We start from the raw sequence: 22,668 nt of genomic DNA, 5'->3' as shown, positions 1-22,668 counted from the left end.
GGTTTCAAGGTCATTGTTTGGCTTTTACTTCCAGGTTTGTTGTTGAATTCAAATTCCACCATCTGCCAGATCATGACCAGGGTGTTTGGATAAATGGTCTGATATTCATTTATTATTTTCGCTTTGGTGAAGATTAGAAATTATTACATTTTTGAAAATGACATAGCCTAAGTCCAGCATTGACATAGTGTTAGCTGATGGGAGAAGATGGTCCTGAGAAATGGTCCAGTGTTTTGTCTCATGCAGGGACAGTGTCTGAGGACTTGCTGGAAGTAACAAAGAACAGTTATACTGAACTTAGAACCTTAACTGTTTTTCTGTCTCTACAAATACTGCTGGACCTGTTGAGTTTCTCCAGTACCATCTGGTTTTATCTGGGGACTCACTCACAGCAGACCATTCATTAGCTGTAAACTTTGACAGTGAGGTTGTAACTGTTTGAGACCTACACCTTTCCCACTCCCTCTCCGGCCTATCACCCTCACCTTAACCTCCTTCCACCTATCGCATTCCCAACGCCCCTCCCCCAAGTCCCTCCTCCCTACCTTTTATCTTAGCCTGCTTGGCACACCTTCCTCATTCCTGAAGAAGGGCTTATGCCCGAAACGTCGATTCTCCTGCTCCTTTGATGCTGCCTGACCTGCTGCGCTTTTCCAGCAACACATTTTTCAGCACCTACACCTTTAAATCCAACTGACCAGCACATCTTATCTGTCAAGTGACCTCTTCAAGAGCAGATCATGGGCCACCTACCTGAGAAATAAACAATAATTCCAACATTCTGCAGAACTGAAATCCAGCTACCTTCTACATATAAAACAATGGGTGTGGCATGGAAGTGCTGTCAATTAGCAATTTAACCATCAGGAAATCTCAGCTGACCTCATCTTTTCTAAGCTTTTTTCACCAGAAGTCACTGAGTGGTCATCAGAAGAGCACCCAGTAAAGGCTAAGAGTTGAACCTGTGACCTTCTTTCCACATTAGGCTCAGTTTACTATTGCTCAATGACTCTTCCAGTTTGAATAAAGCCTGAGAATTCTGGAAATACTCAGCAGATATGGTAACATTCAAAGGAGAGGGAGAGAGAAAGAAAGAGGAAGTGTCAATATTTCAAGACAATAATCTTTCAGGATTCTTATTGGTGATGCACGTGTCATCTCTCATAATACAGACCATAACGTGACTTAATACAAAACTAAAATATTGAACTTATTGGAATTTCATATTCAGTTTGCAATGTCCTTCTTCGGCAACTTCGGGTGTTATGGTGAGGCACAGTTTGTTTCAGGTAGATTCTCTGAGCACAAAATTCAATAATAACAGTTGGTAGAGGAGCACTTTGCTAAAACAAATGTCTTACTGTGTAAACCAGGTCCTCATCTCTCTTATCAGTGGAAATATTTTCTCCATGTCAACTTTCTTCAGCCTTCGCAGTAAGTTTCATTCAGATCCCTCCTCATCCTTCTAAATGCTATTGAGTACAGACCCAGAATCCTCAACTGGTCCTCATTTGATAAGCTTTTCTTTCCTGGGATCATTCTTGTTCCCCTCCTCTGGACTCCTTCCAATGCATCCTTTCTTAGATACGGGCACCAAAACTGCTTACAATATTCCAAATTCGGTCTGACCAGAGCCATATACAGCTTCAGCAGCATATCTTTACTCTTTGTATTCCAGCCATCTTGAAATGAATGATAACATTGTATTTGCATTCCGAACTGCCAACTGAACCAACATGTTAATCGTAAGAGAGTCCTGAACCAGAACTCCTGAGTCCATTTGTGCTTCAGATTTCCAAAGCCTTTCCTCATTTAAAAATAGTCTACACCTCTACTCTTACTAATAAAGCAGGAAAGAAATGAGTTAGTATTCTTCACCTGCCTTTGTCCCAGCACCTGCAATTTGTATTTCCTCCTTCAAACATTGCTTCCTGCTTTGAAAAGGGAATTAGATAAATCAGTATGGATTCAGGTGGAGCATTTCAAACCCTAAGCATTTATTACGCCAAAATAAAATCCTTATGTTGCTCCTGGCGTTTTTGCCATAATTACCTTAAATCTGTATCCTTTGATTGACCTTTCGGTTTTTCCAAACAGCTTAACTTTATTTGATCTATTAAAACCCTCCATCATTTTAAACATCTCAATCTGATCTATTCATAGCATTCTCTTTTCTGAGAAGAATAGCTCCAGCTTCTTCCTCTATACACATCACTGTAATCCCTGCTCCCTGAAATCATTGTGGTGAATCTTTTCTGTAACTTCTCCAAAGCTTTAAACTATTTAGTGATAAATGCTGCATGGGACTGAATATTATAATCTACCTTTGGCAAAACTAGTTCTCCTATGTATCTTTAGTGCCTTGTTAACTAGTCTGCAGATACAGTCCCGGGTGTGTTTTTTTCTTGACATTTTGAAAAAAGTATCCTTCAGCCTTTGCCTTTTCACATAGGGTAGCACAGTGGCTCAGTGGTAAGCACTTGTGTCTCACAGCACCAGGGACCTGGGTTTGATTCCAGCCTCGGGCGTGTGTCTATGTGGGTTTCCTCCAAGTGCTCCAGTTTCTTCCCACAGTCCGAAGATGTGGAGGTTAGGTAAACTGGCCATGCTAAATTGCCCATGCTGTTTAGTTTACGTGCATTACCTTGGGGAAATGTAGATAATAGGTGCAGGGGAATGGGCCAGGTGGAATACTCGTTGGAGGTTAGGTGTGGAGACTTGTTGGGCCAAATAGCCTGTTTCTACACATAGGGATTCTAATTCGAGAACCACTGAAAATTATGGTACAGAAATAGGCAATTTGTTCCTCAGCAAGACCAACTATCTAGTCCATTCCCTTTTCAATCATTCTGCATTTTAGTTCTTTTCAGATAGTTATCCAATTTAGAGGTATTTCTGTCTTTTTTTTTCAATCTTTCATGTTGCCCATCCCTAGCTGCCTTGAGAAAGTGGTGGCGAGCTCGCTTCTTGAAACCCTGCAGTCCACATGTTTGTAGGTAGACCCACAATGATCTTAGAGAAGGAATTCCAGGATTTTGATCCCGTGTCAGTGAAGTGACAGCCACATTTCTGTGAGTCCGGAATACCTTTAAAGTGCTGTTACAAGTAGACAAGGTGGTGAAGAAAGCATTTGGCATGCTTGACTTCATTGGTTAGAGCATTGAGTTTTGGAGTTGGGAATTCATGTTGTAAATATTCAAGATGTTGGTGGGGCCACTTTTGGGGTACTGCATCCAGTCTTGTCTCCCTTTTGCATGAAGGATGTAATTAAATTAGAGAGGATGCAGAAAACATTTACAAGGATGGGAATGGAGAGTTTGAATTATAAGGAGAGACTGGATAGTTTGAGACTGTTTTCCCTGGAGTGTAGGAGGCTGAGGGGTGATCTTGTAGAGGTTTATGAAATCATGAGGGGCATTGATAAGGTGAATAACAAAGATCTTTTCCTGAGGGTAGGGAGTTCAAAACTGAAGGGCAAAGGTTTAAGATGAGAGGGATAAGATTTAAAAGGGACCCGTGGAACAACTGTTTCACTTAGGGTGGTGTGTATCTGGAATGAACTGCCAGAGGAAGTGATGGATGCAGGTACGGTTACAACATTTAAAAGACATGTTGATAAGTATGTGAATAAGAAATGTTTAGAGGGTTATGGGTCATATACAGACTTATGGGATGAATTTAGTTTGGGAACCTATTCAGCATACAGCAGTTGGACTGAAGGGTCTCTTTCTGTGTTGTATGACTCTATGACCATGTGAGGATGGCAGATTTCCTTCTCTGAAGGGCAATGAGTGAGTCAGATGGATCTTTCCCCAATAATTCATGATGGCTTTCTGGTTATCAGTAAATTATTAATTCCAGTTATTTTTAATTGAATTAAAATTCCCACAGTCTGTCATGGTGGGATTTGAAACCTGGACCAGATGAGTTAGCTAATAGTGTAGTGATAGGCCATCACTTCTCCTTTTATGTATCTTTCATGCTTTGTTAACCTATCTTACAAAAACCTATAAAGAAACTACCCCAGGTCTTTCTCTTCTTGATTTTCTTTGTAAATTGTACCCTACAATATGTTGTGTCTTTATGTATAGATGTAATGTGGAGGTGGAGGTGCTGGTGCTGGGCTGGGGTGGACAAAGTTAAAAATCACACGATACCAGGATATAGTCCAACAGGTTTATTTCGAAGTACAAGCTTTCAGAGTGCTGCACTTTCATCAGGTAGCTAGTCCACCTGACTGCCTGACAAAGGAGAAGTGCTCCAAAAGCTTGTACTTCCAAAGAAACCTATTGGACTATAACCTTGTGTTGTGTGATTTTTAACTCTTTGTGTAGAAGCAGTGAATGATCATAGTACAGAAATAAGCCATTTTTTCCCTCAGCTGTTTACAGCATTTCAAAGGTTTGTATTGTTAACATGCATCAAAAACAGAAGTGGTTCTAGTCCGAAATAGGTGTAAAACATTGTAATTGTAAATGGCTATTTTTAATTCCTCCTCGGTCAAGAACAACATAGATTGAATGAGTTGTTTTTGATCCTACTAACTGGAACTACTGCATTATACTATGCAGCTGGTAAGAAATGAGAAAACAGTGATAAAACATTTTTTTGTGGGGTGGAGCTAAGAAAGTCACTAACATGGTGGACAGGCGAAATGGCTTAGGCTCATTCACAAAATCATTAAGGAAAACAAATACACTTGGATGTTATTTATTCTTTCATGCGTTGTTTGTTGGGCCAGCATTATTGCCCATCCTCAGGAACCAAGAGGACAGAGAAGAGTCACTCAAATTGCAGTGGGTCTGAAGTAACATGTCGGACATAGCAGGTAAGGACAGTTAGATCTCATTCTCTGAAGGGCATTAATGGACCAGATGGGTTTTTAGCACAATTGAATTAGTTGTATTGTTACCATTGAACCAGAATTTCATTCCAGATTTTGAGAAAAAAAATGATTTCAAACTTCTCTATCTGCCATGGTGGAAATTCAAACTCATTTTCCCAGAACATTAGACTGGGGTTCAGAATTAAGAGTTCAGTGACATTACCACTGCGCCACCATTTTCCTCTATGCTGGGAACATAGATATTATTGCTACAAGGCATAGCAATTCTTTGCAAGATAAGATATAGATTATGAATAAAATAGTCATTCTCATCTGGATTTTGAGTCCCATGGAGGTGTGTCCTTAACAAATTGAATAAAAATACTTAAAATGGTCACTTCTCTGGCCTGATACAATAAAGTGGACTTGCCCAGGGATCTCTACTGTGGCTTAATCATTTTACCATATACGCTGGCAGGAATAGAGTATTGTATGACAATTTTACAAATGTCACGAGAAATACTAAGCTTTGTGGATAGACAGAAGAAAATGCAAAAGAACGTGATAAATTATGGGAATTGCAATTTGATGTGATCAAGTATAAGTTCAGCAAACTACATCTGAGAATGATGTTTCTTTTTATTGTGAAGAGCAAAGCCCATGTGCACAAATCTGTAAAAGCTAGTGCATGATTAAAAGAGTATTGAACAGGTGAAAAGAGATTTTACCTCTGAGGGGAATGGAATTCAAGATTGGCAAGGTGATGCCTCAGTGAGATGCTGGATTTGAAATACTAAGGGTTCAGGATGCCAAAACTCAGGAAAAATATTGACCTTGAAAGGAATATAGTGTTTAGTCATGAAAATGAGATGAAGATTTTAAGATTTACATTATGAAAATAAATTACATAAACATGGCTTTTGTTCTATTGGTTTTAAAGGATATGAGCAATAGGAACAGGAGAAGGCTATTGAGCCCCTTGAGCTAGCTCCCCCATTCAATGAAATTCCTGTTGATCTTCACATCTTTTGACTTTAACATTATTTTCCTGTATTATCCTTATAAACATGAATGTTTTGAATATGCAGAAATCTATCAATCTTTGTCTTGAACATACTAACCAACTGAGCATTCCCAGCCCTCTGGAGCAGAGAATTTCAAAGATTCACCACACTCTGAGTGAAAATGTTTCTCCTCTGCCTCAGTCTGGCCTCTCCTTTATTCTCACATTATATCCTCTCAGTCTCGATCCTGAGTCAATGGAAACATTCTTCTTGCATCTTCCCTATAAACCCCTGTAAGAATTCTGCATATTTAAATGAGATCACTTGAGATCTCTGTCCTAGTGAATAATGGAGATCCTGATTATATTTAAGGACTGCTATAGACAGGTTTATGAATGATCTCATTTATGAATGAATGAATGATCCTTCTAAGCCACGGAGAATATAGATCCAGTCTATTCAAATGTGAACCTTGGGACAATTCTTCCATTCCAGGAATTAGTTTGGTGAAACTTTGCTACACTCCCTGGCAAATATACTGAGATAAGGAGAACAAAACTGCACCTGATGCACTGTGTAGTGACACCAAGGCTCTGGGTTGGGATTTGAACACCTGTTTTGAAAATCAGGTTAAACTGCAGATCAACTAAAACCATTCAAATGGAAAATCAGTCTCAGTTCTGAGTAGTCAACTCTTATTCTTACTCTCTTCAGTCAAGCTTAGTATTTGGACTGTCTGCAACGGTCCATCATATGAGCAGTGCCAAGTCAAAGGGCACTTTTACTGTGCTTAACCGTGGATAAAATCACTATAGTCTCACAAGAGAGAGACAACTGGTGATGCTTTAATCTGAGGGTCACTATACTGCAGATAAGGAAGTGATTGAGAAGGAAACTCCTTAATTTTTGCCTCATCCAGTGTGGGAATTGAACCTATACTAGTTTTGATAGCACTCTACATCCCAAACCAGCTGTCCAGCCACCTGAGCTACTATGAATACAACAATTTCAGCAGCTATCTATCCCAGCACTCAGGATAGGCACTTCGGAACACATGTAGAATTTTACAGGGGTCTGAGTGGCATGGATTATGGTGTAATTTTGTGGCAGAATTGAGCAAGAGTTCCAGTGAACCCTACCTCGATGTCTAAAACAACTCTTTATGTCTTTGCCGAATTGTTGAGTGAGATTCTCAGGTACACAGGTTGGTTGGGGATGTGAAGGGATACAAAGCCGATGGGATTCACAGAATGGGCTATCCAGCCCCACTTCCCTCCCATTTATCTCTCCACTCCCGAGGCTCCCAACCTCATTCCTGATGAAGGGCTCCGGCCCAAAACATCGATCTTCCTGCTCCTCGGATGCTGCCTTACCTGCTGTGCTTTTCCAGCAACACACTATCAACACTGATCTTCAGCATCTGCAGTCCTCACTGTCTTCTATCAGTAAGGGACTCTGCTCAGGAGTTTACCAACACCTGGGAACTTAAAGCCATTGGCTGATGAGTGCTCACTGCTGCCTTTCAATGAAGTGGAAAATTGAAAGTATGCAATGTGAAGTAAAATGACTGTGAATATGTTTGGAGTGATCTTATCCTGTGAAGGAGGGTTCTGCAAGACCCACCAAGTTGAGGATCTTTTAGAGACAAGGAACATTACACTCAGATCCATGCATGGTATAGGGCTCAGGCCTGTGGATTCCTAATGCATGGTGACCTCAGTACATTGGCTCCCTGTTTGCTGTGCACCTCCCTGCCCCAGATGTCACTGACCACCTAATTCACACCAGCACATTTGGACACACAGGCCAGAGGAGACAATAGGGATGTCATTGGATAAGGGACAATGGTGTCAGCGTAACCCATTGTACTGTACATTACTTGTTCGTCATCTTCCACATGCTGTACCAGAATCTCAAAAAATACATTGTACCCTGGTACATCCTGACAAGACTCAGGGTTAGGCATCATGCTGTAAGTTTTGCTTTCAGGGCAACATGGAGATTTAGTACTGTAACAATCAAATGTAATTGTTCACATTCAATGCAATGTCACCCATGCCACAAAAATGCCTTTGTTAGATTTTCTCTCTCTCCCTTTCACAGTGTCCTGGTGTTGTCCAGGTTCTACAACTGTTGTGGAGGAAGCCTGCTTCATACTGGAGCCCATTGGCCCTGGGGATTTTGTTTGGCCATCCCTGGGGCTTTGTGTCAGGATAACACATTGATGGGTCATCTCACGGGCCCTTGTCAGCTTGAAATTTCCAGCATCAGAAGGGGGTGGAGGTGGAGGACCCAGACACCTTTGGAGCATCTTCAAAAGCAAATTTAGAGGGACTTGTGCTTCATTATTCCTTCAAATGGATGCCTCCGAGCACTGGACTGCCTCCTCGTGAGGAACAACCATTTGGTACACACACTAGGTTCCCTTGTGTCCCCCTGTCACCACGTCTTCAGTCCTGAGACTAACAGCTGGGATGATGAATTGCAGGTGCCTGTGACTCACCAGCAAACCTGAACAGCACTGGACCAGGCTGTCCAAGGTAGCTGCCAACCCATCCACAGTGACAGATAGTTGCTTGCTGAGTTCCCAGAGAGATTGGCTGCACTCCTGTAGCCTCTGGGCTAAGAGAGCTGTTGTCTCCCACTTACCTGTCTGCTGCTCCTCTGTTCCTCTGTGTGCATGTAGGTGAGGTCTGTGATTGCTGAAACCACTAGGACCTCTCCTGCCTAGGACTGGAGAGCAGGTGACTCTTCTCTGACAGTCCTCTGAGTACCAGTGACCTGGGGAATTTTTTCTTTGGCCAGCTGCCAAGTGAGGTGCCCATGGGCATTTGAGACACATGATCAGGCAGGGGATAGAGAAATAAGGCAGGCAGATAGCATCAGCTCAGAATGGTATCATGATTGGCAGAGGTATGGTGGGTTGAAGTGCTTGATCCTGTGCTGTACTGTTCTATGTTGAATTCTATGTAACACGTGAAGTTGAGACACTAACTTTGTGCTGGCAAATTCCAAACAACAAAGTTTCACATGTCTTTAGCTTTCCGTGTTAAAATATTTCCTTGAGGGAGAGAAAGTAAAAGGGTGCAAATAAAGCAATTTGAATTTAAATGGTACAGCTCAAACACAAAATGAGAAATGTCAGAACATTGTTGAGCTATTAAGGGACAAAAGGAAAATGATAGTTACATTATCCTCATATTTCATACAAATATATACATATATAATAATTCTCCTTTCAAAGTATGAGCCATCAGCATTGCAAGTGCCAATTTATATTGATGCAATGACAAAGCATATGGTTGATGGAGAGTTTAATGGAAGTGTTTTTGTGATATGTGGGTTTAACTGAATTTTTAAAGAAGATTTTTTTTTGTTTTCTGGATTTGCTACAATACTACAATATCTGGATGTGTATGAGCATATCAGTGATGAACAGTTTACCCAGATATATCGTACACCATATGGTCTTGGTCTGAAAATGATAATCCATCATTTGTGGTTCTTGATTGAAAATTCTAATGCTCTTGTTTAAAATGTTACTGTATTTTACAAAATGAGGAAGGGACTGTGAACCTTTTTCTTTATTCTACAACTTGTACCTTACCGTTACCTTACTTGTACCTTACTTGTACCATAGGTCTCTTCTTGATACGTTTGTTGTTCTCTTTTGTTATTTTCCCAGAGACCTCATATCCCAGTATCTGCAAGAATCGCCTTTTCATGCAACAAGCTTGAAGAAAAGAGTGACATATCTGTGAGTTCAAGTATTCAGGCTAATAAAGCGCGATTTCAAGTTTCCCCTCATTGCCATCCTAAAGCTTTCACTGCTTCTCCAAGACTTGCCCATCATGTTAAGACACAGAGTTTTAATTGGTCGGATACTCCATTCAGAATCAGGGACCCGAGTTCCAACTCTGATTGAATTGAGAATTACCCACTTAGCTGACTTCCCCACTGGAGATTCCTGGACAGTGGCCTTCTGATTCAAACTTGTTCAGGAATCCTCAAAACCAGAAACAAGAACTATTTTGGCAGAAACCATACTCCATTTTGTAGCATTGAATATTGTATTCTGTTGATTAAATATCCAGCAAAAATACAGTGAAAGGCCTTGGTGTGGAAACAGTAGACGGGTAATTATGGTAGGTTGGGAGGTTGATGGGGTTGTTGGCTCCAATGGGAGAAGAGGGGCATTAAGTCAGGGTAGCATAGTGAAAGCTGTCATGTCCGATGGACAATAGGTTAAGGGAGATGTTGAATCTAAATGTGTTGGAGTCTAGCATGCAGTTAGTGGGAGAGATAGAATGATAGTTACTGGTGAGTTGGACTTCAGACTTTGAGAAAGTTTTTAATTCTATGAAATTTCCTGTGTAACTATTAAGCATAAATGAGTCAGAACCTTCATAATTCTGACTGGAAGAGACTTTGCTGGATCATTCCAGACCCATGAAAATCTTCAAGTTCCTAGGCTATTCCCATGGTGTCAGCTTTATTGGAGATTCCACATGGTCCTGAAGTGTATTTCCAGTTGACATTGTATCAATGACTGTTTCACTACCAGAATATCTCAACCAACATAACTGTAGTCTTTCCAACAAGTCTAAGTTTTTGTTTGCCCTCAAAATTACCATTCTACTAGTATCTAAGACCTTTGTCAGAGTTGCTGAACTGATATTGATTCTGATGAACCTCCTAGTTGGTTTTGTTTGTGACAATAACTCTTTTTTGGCTGCATTTATTTTGGTTTTTGTGATCTTGTGAGTTGTACTCAATTTGCCAAAGGTATGTAAATGATCTATTGCTGTGTCATATATTGGGTACTTTGGTGAACAGTGTTAAATTAGCTACGGTACAGAGAAATAGTTTTGCTATTTGCAGGCATTGTGCTGAAGAATCATCTCCAAATTCCAAAGGCAACCTTGTCAAAGAGTCATGGCATTATACAATGGGGGAGTAGACCCTCTGGTCCAACCAGTCCATGCTAACAATAATCACAAACAAAATCTCCCTGTGCTTGGCCCACATCCTTCCAAACATTTTGTATTCATATACTTATCTGAATGTCTCTTAAAGGTTATAACTGTACCTGCATCTACCACTTCCCCTGGACATTCATTCCACACACAAACCACCCTCAGTTTAAAAAAAAGTTTCCCCTCTTGTCTTTTGTAAATCTTTCTCCTCTCACCTTAAAAATATGACTCCTCGTCTTGAAATCCGTTACCCTAGGGAAAACAAAACTGCTATTTACCTTGCTTATTTTGCCTCATAATTTTCTAAACCCCTATAAGGTCACCCCTCAAACTCTAATGCTCAAATGAAAAAAATGCTAGACTATAAAGATTCTCCTTCTAGCTCAAATCCTCCATTCCAATTCCTCCAATCCAATTCTGGATTTGTTGATGTGCACTGAGGCAGACTTGATGGGGAATGTAAGGTAAAAGAACCCCTGGGGGCAGTGACCATAATATGATAGAATTTACCCTGCAGCTTGAATCAGATATAATGGTTTTACAATTGAGTAAAGGTAACTACAAAGACATGAGGGAGTTGCTGGCCAGAGTTGATTGGAAGACGAGTCCAGTAGGGAAGATGGTGGAGCAACAATCGCAGGGAGTTTTGCAGGTAATTCAGGAGGCAAAACTGAAATTCATCCCCAGGAAGCAGAAATATACCCAGAGAAGGATGAGGCAACCATGGCTGAAGCACACAATATGGTGAAGATCAATGGGAAGCCCGAGGATTGGGAATTCTTTAAAAACCAATAAGGGATGACTTTTAAAAAAAAGGGAGAAGATGAAATATAAGAGTAAGCTAGCTAATAGTATCAAAGAAGATTGCAAGAACCTTTTTTAGAAACCTTAAAAGGTAAGAGAGAGGCAAAAGTGAACATTGGTCCACTGAAAATGAGGCTTGTAAAGCCATATTGGGGAACTGAATAGGTACTTTACTACACGGAAGTTGCAGCAGCATATCGGAACTTCAAGAAAGTCAAGGGTGAGTGTTGTGGAGACGGAGAAGGTGCTGGGGAAGCTAAAAGGTCTAAAGGTGGTGAAATCACCTGAACCAGATGGACTATTCCCGAGTGTTCTGCAGGAGATAGCTGAGGAGATTCTAGAGGCATTAGTGGTGACCTTCCAGGAATCACTGGTGTCAAAGAGAGTCCCAGAGAACTGGAAAATTGCAAAAGTAACACCCCTATTGAAGAACGCAGAGAAGCAGAAGACAAGAAATTATAGGATGGTTAGCCTGACCTTGGTAAATGGTAAATTTCAGGGTCTAACTTAAGGATAATCATGGCAGTGCATGGTATAATAGGATGGAGTCAGCATAACCTTGTCAAAGGAACATGATGCCTGAAAAATCTGTTAGAATTCTTTGAGGAGGTAATGAGCAAGTTGGATAAGGAGAGCCAGTGAAAGCCTTTGACAAAGTGTCACGCACATAAGAGCCCATGGTGTAAGGGGAAAAGTTCTGGCATGGATAGAATTGGCTGACTGTCAGAAGCCAGAGAATGGAGATAAAGGAATAGCAGCTGGTGACTAGTGGAATTCCACAGAGATCACTGTTAAAACCTCAACTATTCATGTTGTACATTAATGATCTGAAGGCATTGTTGTGACATTTGCAAATGATGCAACAATAGATGGAGGTTCAGTTGGCGATTAGGAAGGCAAATGTAATGCTGGCATTCATTAAAAGAGGGCTAGAATAAAAGTCAGAGATGTACTACTGTGGTTGTATAAGGCTTTTGTCAGGTAGGCGAAAGTGGGTAGTGCAGATGCTGGAGATTAGAGTCAAGATTAGAGTAGTGCGAGAAAAGCACAGCAGGTCAGGCAGCATCTGAAGAGTTGAAAAATCGATGTTTCGAGCAAAAGCCCTTCCCAAAATGTTGATTATCCTGCTCCTCGGATGCTGCCTGACCTGCTGTGCTTTTCCAGCACTACTCTAATCTTGACTCTAAGGCTCTTGTCAAACAACATTTGGAATATTATGAGCAGTTTTAGGTCCCGTATATAAAGAAGGATGTGCTGGCATTGAACGGAGTCCAGAGGGGGTTTACAAGAATGATCCTGGGGATGAATGACTTGTCATATGAGGAGCAGTTGAGGGCTCTGAGACTGTACTCGATGGAGTTTAGAAAAATGAAAGGGGACCTGACTGAAACTCACATAATATTGAGAGTCCTGATTGGAGTACATGTGGATAAGTTATTTCCATCAATAGAAGAGACTGGGATCCAAGGGCACGGCGCAGAGTGAAGGGACAACCCTTTAGAACTGAGATACAAAGGAACTTTTTCAGCCAGAGGGTGGTTAGTCTGTGGAAATCATTGCTGCAGCAGGCTATGAGGGCCAAATCATTGAGTGCATTTAAGAGAGAGATGGATAGGTTTTTGACTGATAAGGGAATGAAGGCTAACAGGGAGAAGGTAGGAGAATAGGGTTGAGAAATGTATCAGCCATGATCAAATGGCAGAACAGCCTTGATGGGCTGAATGGCTTAATTCTGTTCTTATATCTGAAGGTCTTAAGTTGTTCAGCATTCAGCTTTGATTCCATATGCAGATCAAAGCTTATTATGAGGTCTGGATGGTTCTTGCAAAATTCTGACTAAACATATTTGTACAACCTATTAGCAAGTTTGTGTTTTTTCTTAACAATATTAATGGCCCTTGCAGCACTTATAGTTGGTACAGATATATAGTTGGTACAGATTTATCTTGCCTTGGTCAAGGATAATTCTTAGCATTGTGAAGTAGATGGCCTTCTGAGTGTCAGGATCAAAGATGTCATGGAACAGTTATAGGGAATTCTGAAGGGTGAGAATGAATATCCAAAGATGTTGGGAATACAGCATTTGGAAGAAAAATAATTAAGGTCCTGGAAGCAAACTTTGGAATTGGATAAGAATTGAAAAGCATGATTTCAATGGTAGCCATCTCCAAATTCCTTACAATGCCATGCATAAGTGCATACAGGAATAGAATGATAGAGCAGATGGATGCGTGACTGGACACAAGAGAATTCTTTGCCTCAAAAAACTGTGAATGCAGAATCTTGAAATAGCAGATTGAGATAGATATAGATCCTTGATTATTAAGGGAACAAAAGAGTATTGGGCATGAAAGATTATCGGAGATGTGTAGGAATGTTGAGTTGAGGTTAAAATGAGATCAGCTATGATCTTCAAGAACAGCATGCTCTGGGTAACCTACTCTTGTTCTTTGCTCTTTTGTCCTTAATTGGAATTTAACATTGAAACGTGAGGGGTAATGCACTTGGGGAGGGATAACAGGCAAGGGATTGAACTTATAAATGATAACACTCTGTAAAGTAATGAAGATCAGAGAAACCTTGGTATATGCATATGCACAGGCCTCTGAAATTAGCAGAACAGGTGGAAAAAGTGGCTCGGAAAGCATAAGAGATCCTTGTCTTTATTAGCTAAGGCATGGAATGCAAGAATAGAGAGGTTACACTGAAACTATGAATCGCTGGTTCAGCCTCAACTGGGGAATTGTGTGAAGTTCTGGATGCCTCATTGCAGGAACAGACTACAGAGAAAATTTACCAGGATGTTACCTGGGCTGGAGGGTCTGGCCTATGATCGGTTGAGGTTGTTTATCTTGGAACAGCAAAGTATGAGAGGGAATCTATAAAAGTATATAAGATTATGTGGCGAGTAAGAAGACACTAGTTTTTATTAGTAAAATGGTTAATAGCCAAGTGGCTTAAATTTAAAGTAAAAGTAGATTTATTTAATATATTGTCACTTGTACCTAGGGAGAGTAAAAAGTGGATAATGCAGCCATGTTCCGGTACGATCTTGGATGACAAAGGTGGTAGGCTAAGGGGAGAAGTGAAACATTTTTTCATCCAGAGGCTGATAAGAGTCTGGATCACGCTGCCCAAAAGGGTAGTTGAATCTAAAACTCACATTAAATTTAAGCAGAATTTAGATATTCACATGCATTGTATAGTCTCCAGGGCTGGAAGCTACAAATGACAAGCATGGACATGATGGGTCAAATGGCTTTTTCTGTTCTGTAAACATCTGCGTTTGAGTAGATGCCAATGTTTCTGTTCGCATTCTGCTGAAACTGCTCAGCATCACAGACTGTACGTCAGTTCTAGGCTTGATCTGAAGGTCAGTAGAGAGCACCTAACACCAGGGCATGTAGCATTTATCCGAATGATTGTGCCATACCACCTGTTGATGAATGTCCCTATGGTGGAGGCAGGTCTATCTTGAAAAGTCTGTTGTGGTTACTTCTACCAGTATTATTAAGCAGAGACTTATCTGTAATGAGTCATCTGTTGAGGAAAGCATTGAGAACAGAATTGAATGTTTATACTGAAAGATTCCCAGATGTTATCTAAGTGAGTTCATTTTCAATTCTGCTTCATAACTCAATCTGTCCTATACTGATTTATTGACCCAGACAATTATACCAGGAGCAGGAGTGCAGGAGAATATTGTACTTAACACTTATTTTTGCTCAAGTAATTGAAGACTGAGTTAGAAATTGGAAAGCATTTGAAGTACAATATTATTTAGCAGCATTTAAGTGAGGTGAATCGTGGTAACATAAAGTTAAGTGTTAGCAATTCCAGTGAAATAAAACCAATGCTTCATGTGAAATCATGAATATAAACTACCAGAAGCACAACAATCACCTATAACTTCTTGCTGAGGATGATAACATAATTTTATGGGCTGATTTCATGTCCGCATTTATGTACATTGTGTTTGACATTCAACATAATGGTACTGTTAATCACAGTTATGTTTAATGTACTATGCATTGGATCCAGTTTTGATCTCCTTTATTGAAGGAGGACATTCTAGAGATGGAGAGACTACAACATGTGTTTACCAGACTGATTGTGGGATAGCAGGACTGAATGGCTCAGTTAGAGGTAGCACAGTGGCTCAGTGGTTAGCACTACTGCCTCACAGCACCAGATTTCTGAGTTCAGTTCCACCCTCGGGTGACTGTGTGGAACACTGCACATTCTCCCATGTTTGTGTGGGTTTCTTCCAGGTACTCCAGTTTCCTCACAGTCCAAAGATGTGAAGGTTAGATGGATTAATCATGGGAAATACAGGGATACGGTAAGGAGGTTTAGGTCTGGATGGGATGCTCTTTGGAGAGTTGGTGTGGACTTGTTGGGCCAAATGGCCTGTTTCCACACTGTAGGGATTCAATGAAAAAGTTAGGACAATATTCATGGAAGTTTAAAGAATGAGGGGAAATCTCAGAGAAACCTATAAACTCCTAACTGGACTATTCAGAAAGGACATTCCTGGTGACTGGGCAACACAGTTTCAGGATATAAGGTAGATCGTTTTGGACCGAGATGAGACATTTCTTCAGCCAAAGAGTATTGAGCTTTTGGAATTCTCAAATAAATTGTATGAGGTCAAAACACCAGCTATTAGATGCAGAGCTATCTAAGGCTAAACAGATCAATAAATGTGGAGAAAAAGATGGAACAGGGTTCTGACTGTGATGATCACCTGTGATTTTACTGAATAGTAGAGCAGCTCGAAGGGTCAAGTGACTTACTCCTGCTCCAATTTTTCTGCTGATAACCATGCAGGAGTAACATTTGGGAATAAATTCCTGCATCCTCTCTTTGTTCAGTAGGCTGACTGTATCATTGGATATGATAACATCCAGTTTAATTCACTGCCAGTCCATCAAATCAGTCATTTGGACCAAAATTCCAACGTGTCTGGATCCATGCTGAGGCTGCCCTGTCACTGACTGTGCCCTGTCATTCCAGACAAGACACACTGATAAAGGGCAGATCCTTCCTGACAACGTCCATAGGAGTCAGTGGGTCATGACGATGGGTTAATTGGTTCTTTCTAGATTGAATGATCTTCTCAATGTGGAATTCAGAGATTCTATTGGATCCATATTTGAACCCACAGAAGGTATCATAAACTGGAGAGATTTTTCCTAGAATAATTTGGAATTGTTATCAAGCAGCACTTGCTTAGCAATAACCCTGCTCGCTGATGCTCAATTGGGGTCAGAGCCACTCAGTTCCTGACCTCATTATGATCTAGGTCCAAACATGGACTAAAAAATGGAAATTTAGAGATAAGGTGAAAGGGATTGCCATGATATTTAGGCTGTATTTGATTGAGTGTGGCATCAAAGAGCTCTAGCAAAACTAGAGTTAAAGGGTATTAGGATAGGAGCATGGTGGGGAGCTGCTGCTAGTTAGTCATACCTGGCACCAAGTAAGACGATTATAGTGGTTGAGAATCAGACATGCCAGTTCCAGAACATCACTGTTGGAGGTTGCCAGGGTAGTGTCCTTGCCCCAACCATCTTCAGCTGCTTCATCAATGACCTTCCCTCCACCATAAAGTCTGATGTGGATTGTTTGCTGATACCTGCACAATGTTGGGCACAACTCCTCAGATACTGAAGGAATCCATGTCCTAGTGTATCCTGACCTGCACAATATTCAGGCTTGGGCTGACAAATGGCAAGCAGTATTATTGCCACACAAATGCCAGGCAATGACCACCTCAAACAAAAGTGTATAAAGCTTTTACCCTTTGTCATTCAATGGCAATACTATCATAAAATCCTCCACTATCAAATTCTGAGGATTTCCTTGACCAAAAACTGAACTGAACTGATTATTTAAGTAGTCTGCCGGAAAGGCAGGTCAAAGGTTAGGAGTCTTGCAGTGTCAGCAACTCACCTCCTAATTTCCTAAAGCCAGTCCACCATCAACAAGGCAGAAGTCAGCAGTGTGATGAAATACTCACCACTTACCTGGATGAGTGCAGCTCCAACAACACTCAAAAAGCTTAATATAGTGAACAACGAATAAGGTTACCTCAGAGTACAACATTGTCTTGATCAGATGGACCAATGACAGATGGAATTTAATTTAGATAAATGTGAGGTGTTACATTTTGATAAGGCAAATCAGGACAGGACTTACACACTCATGGGGAATAAGGTCATGGGGTGTGTTGCTGAACTAAGGAATCTTGGAGTGAAGGTTCATAGTTCCTTGAAAGTGGAGTCACAGGTAGACAGGATAATGAAGTAGGTAAAAACAATGACTGCAGATGCTGGAAACCAGATTCTGGATTAGTAGTGCTGGAAGAGCACAGCAGTTCAGGCAGCATCTGAGGAGCAGTAAAATCAACGTTTCGGGTTTTGTCCGAAACGTCGATTTTACTGCTCCTCGGATGCTGCCTGAACTGCTGTGCTCTTCCAGCACCACTAATCCAGGATTATGAAGAAGGCATTTGCTTGCCTTTATTGGTCAGTGTATTGAGTATAGGAGTTGGGAGGTTATGTTAGGGCTGTGCAGGAGATTAGTTAGGCCTCCATGAGAATATTGCATCCAATTCTGATCTCCCTCCTATCAGAAGATTGTTGTGAAACTTGAAAGGGTACAGAACAGATTTACAAGGATGTTGCCGGGGTTAGAGAGTTTGAGATATAGGGAGATGCTGGGGAATAGGCTGGGGCTGTTTTCCCTGAACGATCAGAGACTGAGGGGTGTCCTTATAGGGGTTTATAAAACCATGAGGAACATGGATAGGGTCAATAGGCAATGTACTTTCTTCAGCGTAGCAGGGGCCAAAACTAAAGGGCATAGGTTTAAGGTGAAAGGGGAAAGATTTAAAAGGGACCTAAGAGGTAACTTTTCCATGGAGAGAATGGCGCATGTATAGAATGAGCTGCCAGAGCAAGTGGTGGGCGCTGGCATAGTTGCAACATTTAAAAGTTATCTGGTATATGAATAGGAAGGGTTTAGAGGGATATACACCAAATGCTGGTACATAGGACTAGATTAATTTAGAATATCTGGCCAGCATAGACAAATTGGACTGAAGGGTCAGTTTTCATGCTGTACCGTTCTATGACTCTATGATAATCCAGGACAAAGCAACTCACTTGATTGGCACCACATCCACAAACATTCCCCTTCCCCCACCATCAACGCTCTGTTGAAGCAATGTGCTATCTACAGGATGTGCTTATCACCAACACATTCCAAATGCATGACCATTTCCATCTAGAAGGACAAGGGCAGCAGATATATGGGATCACTATCACCTGCAAGTTCCCCTTCAAGCCACTCACCACCCTGACTTGGAGATATATTGCTGATATATCTATGTCACTTGGTCAAAATTGAGGAATTTACTCCCTAATGAGACAACGGGTGTCCCTTACATCAAATAGATTACAGTGAGTCAAGAAGGCAGCTGACAACTACCTTTACAAATGTAACTAAGGTTGGGCAATTAATGCTGACCAAGCCAGTGATGGCAGGTAAATGAATAAAAAATGAAATTTTCCCAGCCAAGAAGTTCTGAATTAGTCAGGCTGATTGATATGGTTGGAGGAAGGAGATTGCACAATTATTACCATTCTTCAACCCCTGACAGTAGAACTTTTATTGCCTCTGCTTTATTGGGCAGCTTCCACCCCAAATTTCCCTTTCATCCTTAACGGTGATGATTTCTATTCAGCCAACAGGATGCACCTATTATCATTCTCTATTGTCATCTTTCCTGCAGTTCACAAATAAGTGTTCCTGTTCCTTCAATTGGTGCTTAGAAATTTAAATTTTTCTGCAAAATGTTTTAGATGTTCTAATCCGACCTGGTTATGAAATAATTTCAATTTTGAAGCATTAAATAATTTCCTAACTTTTGAGTCCAGTAACCTTCTAATCTCTTTCAAAACCTTTTTAAGACCATTGCTATTTAGATAATATCTAGTCTCAAAGACTTTTATCTAGCATAAAGACAATTCCACTTCAGATGCCTTAGCCAATCAAAAAACTATTTAACAGCATTGATCACTCTCTGAAGTACCATTCATGTAAATAGATATCCTTTAGATAATGAATGTAAAGGCCAATTTTCCACTCTGCTTCAGACATTTCTGCTTCATTGTTGGATCAATCCTGGCCACTGACAGAGTGAGCATACTGTCAGCTGTTTCCTGTAGTCAGCACAAGAGAATAATTATTTGCTGTGGTGTATTGAGCTAGTCCAATGACAATGGAAATTCCAACCATCAACAAGGTCAAATTTGACAGTACTGTAAATGTAAGGGACAAATATTGGTTCAATCTTTATAAAGAAGCATATTTAATTTTACACATTTAATCTTAAATGTTCTTGAGATAAATGGAAAAACTGCCAAGCAAATCTACTTAAAGGAAATTAAGGGTTGAATTTTGTCAATAACGTATAATTCATAATTTTGAAACTGAAACTGCATGCTGTTTCTCTGTGTCTTCTCCAGTGCCAGTGGTGTGCACAGGAAGCATGTTTCATTAAGTGGCTAGGGAAATTTTATACTGATGTTAGCTGATTGCAAGTTTCAATGTAGCAATCACAGATGACCTATTAGTGAATCTCCTGGTTAAACAAAGAGTCTAAGCTTCCCAGTCACAAGTTTTCTGCTTAACAACATTGCCATGGACATAGCAGAAATATAGCATGAGAACTTCTCAAAATTAAATTTCACTGTTGAACATTTTGCAGTACATCAATTTTAGTTTCTTCCTGTGTGCATCATTACATTTGATGACAGTAACTAGGTCAGAAGGTCAGAGTGCTAAATGTATTGGGAGGTGTCATGATTCTCACAAATTGATGGCTACAAGGAGATTTAAGGATATCTACTTTATTGTGGAAGAATCTATGTTGATTTTGCTTTCATTCTTTATTGAATATTCACATTGGTGTCTGCATCTTGGGACACTGTGAAACTTGTAGGTTCAGTTGACCTTCCATTCCATACATTGAAAATGCATCAAAGAAAGCACATACCAACACCTCTACTTCCTCAGAGGGCTAAGGAAATTCGGCAGGTCCACAATGACTCTTACTAATTTTCATAGATGCACCAAAGAAATTATCCTATCCAGATGCTTCACAGCTTGGTATGGCAACAGCTATGCCCAAGACTGCAAGAAATTATAAAGTTGTGCTCGCAGCCCCATCTATCGAGCAAACCAGCCTTCCTTCCATTGACTCTATTTATACTTCCTACTACCTCAGCAAGGCAACCAACATCATCAAAGACCCCTCCCACCCCGGTTATATTCTCTTCCATCCTCTTCCATGAGGCAGAAGATGCAAAAGTTTGAAAACACATACCAACAGATTCATGAACAGCTTCTTCCCCTCTGTAATCAGACTTACGAACAGGCCTCTCATGTATTACAGTTGATTTCCCTCTTCACCTTCTCTTTGGCTGTAATACTATATTCTGTATTCTGTTCCAGTACCCTGATGTACTTATGTAATGCATTATTTGTCTGATTATTACACAAAACTATATTTCACAATATACCTTGGTTTATGTAACAATAATAAATCAAACTAAATCAAATTAGGAATAACTGAAATGCTGTAGGCAAACTCAAAGCCACGTTAGGATTCTGCCAGTCAACATTCTAAGTTGGACAGTACTGAAACTCCCCTTTCATATGTTCAGCATACAAGCCCCTTCCAATGTCTCTCCTACCTGCCACTAACGCCCTCAACTATCCTCCCCTGGATTTCTGACTTCCAATACTCCATTCCCAAAACCCCACTCCACAAGCCCTCCAGCAGTGACTCATCTTTGTCCAGTTCTGAATGTCCATGAAAGAGTATATTCTCCTGCTCCTTTCCCTAATGTTGTAGAATTTAAAGAGGAAAATCACTAAACTTGCACAACTGTACAAAACTTACAATTGTACACCATCTTTAAACAATCGGAACAGGTCCCACAGGTTTCATCTTGAAGACAAACTTTATTGAAGGCTTCCACAATAATAGACATTCATAGTATATATTTGACTTTAAGTATATTCTAAATATGGCTTACATTTCAACACACTGCTAACTTTATCTTGACACTCTGGTGGAATATCGCCATCCCAATCTTCAGTCACCCACATGTCATGCTTCCCATTCTTGTCACTTCCATAAAATTATGACAATCAATTTGTACACAGCAAAATCCCACAAGCTACAATGAGATCAATGAATAGTTTGCCTGTATTCTCAATAATGTTCAGTAAAAGTGAAAGTTGATCAAAGTGCTCCAAGATCTATGGAGAGAGAGCAAGTTAACATTTCCTGCTTGACCAGCTGTAATCTCCAGCATTTGTTGTTTTCATGACAGATTTCAGCATCTGTAGCAATTTGCTGCAACAAAATCTATCCTACTTGTTTTGACGCCATATTGTTGAGTTCATTTTTGTCCAGCTGAGTGGGCAGAGGCAGCCGTAGACAATAATGGATATTAATAATAATTTAAGTAATCTAATTAATGAGCTCTTTGTCTATTCTATTGAGCCGTCAGCTTAGATAAAGTCCTACTATAGGAATCTATAAGCTTCGTACTCAGTGGTGAGATGCATGGTTAACCAAGATACAATTGCCAGAGATATCCAGTACTTGACCCCACATTTGGTAACTGGTAAAATAGATACCTTGCTGCATGTTGGGAAGAAGTCCTTATTCTGTTGGATTCTTCTGTATACCCTTTCTGGAGGAAAGTAAAGTACTATTCCTAGTGACAGCTGGTGTTCAGGTTTATTGTGATGTCCATTGTCATAACAGTAGGTTGATTTAGAGTTAGTTGACTAGATGGCTAGTTTGTAATGCAGAATGACACCAACAATGTGGAGTCAATTCCTACAACAGCTGAGGATTCCATAGAAGATTCTTCCATTTGACTTCTCCCCTGGCCTGAGGTACGGCAACCCTCCGTTTAATCAATAGCAGTCGTCTCAAGAGAGCAGCCCTCTGGTCTGTTAAGACTATGGTGAT

The sequence above is a fragment of the Chiloscyllium plagiosum genome, chromosome 3, assembly GCF_004010195.1.
Source record: "Chiloscyllium plagiosum isolate BGI_BamShark_2017 chromosome 3, ASM401019v2, whole genome shotgun sequence".
NCBI classification, from domain to species: Eukaryota; Metazoa; Chordata; class Chondrichthyes; order Orectolobiformes; family Hemiscylliidae; genus Chiloscyllium; species Chiloscyllium plagiosum.
Note: the sequence above shows the minus strand (reverse complement) of the source record.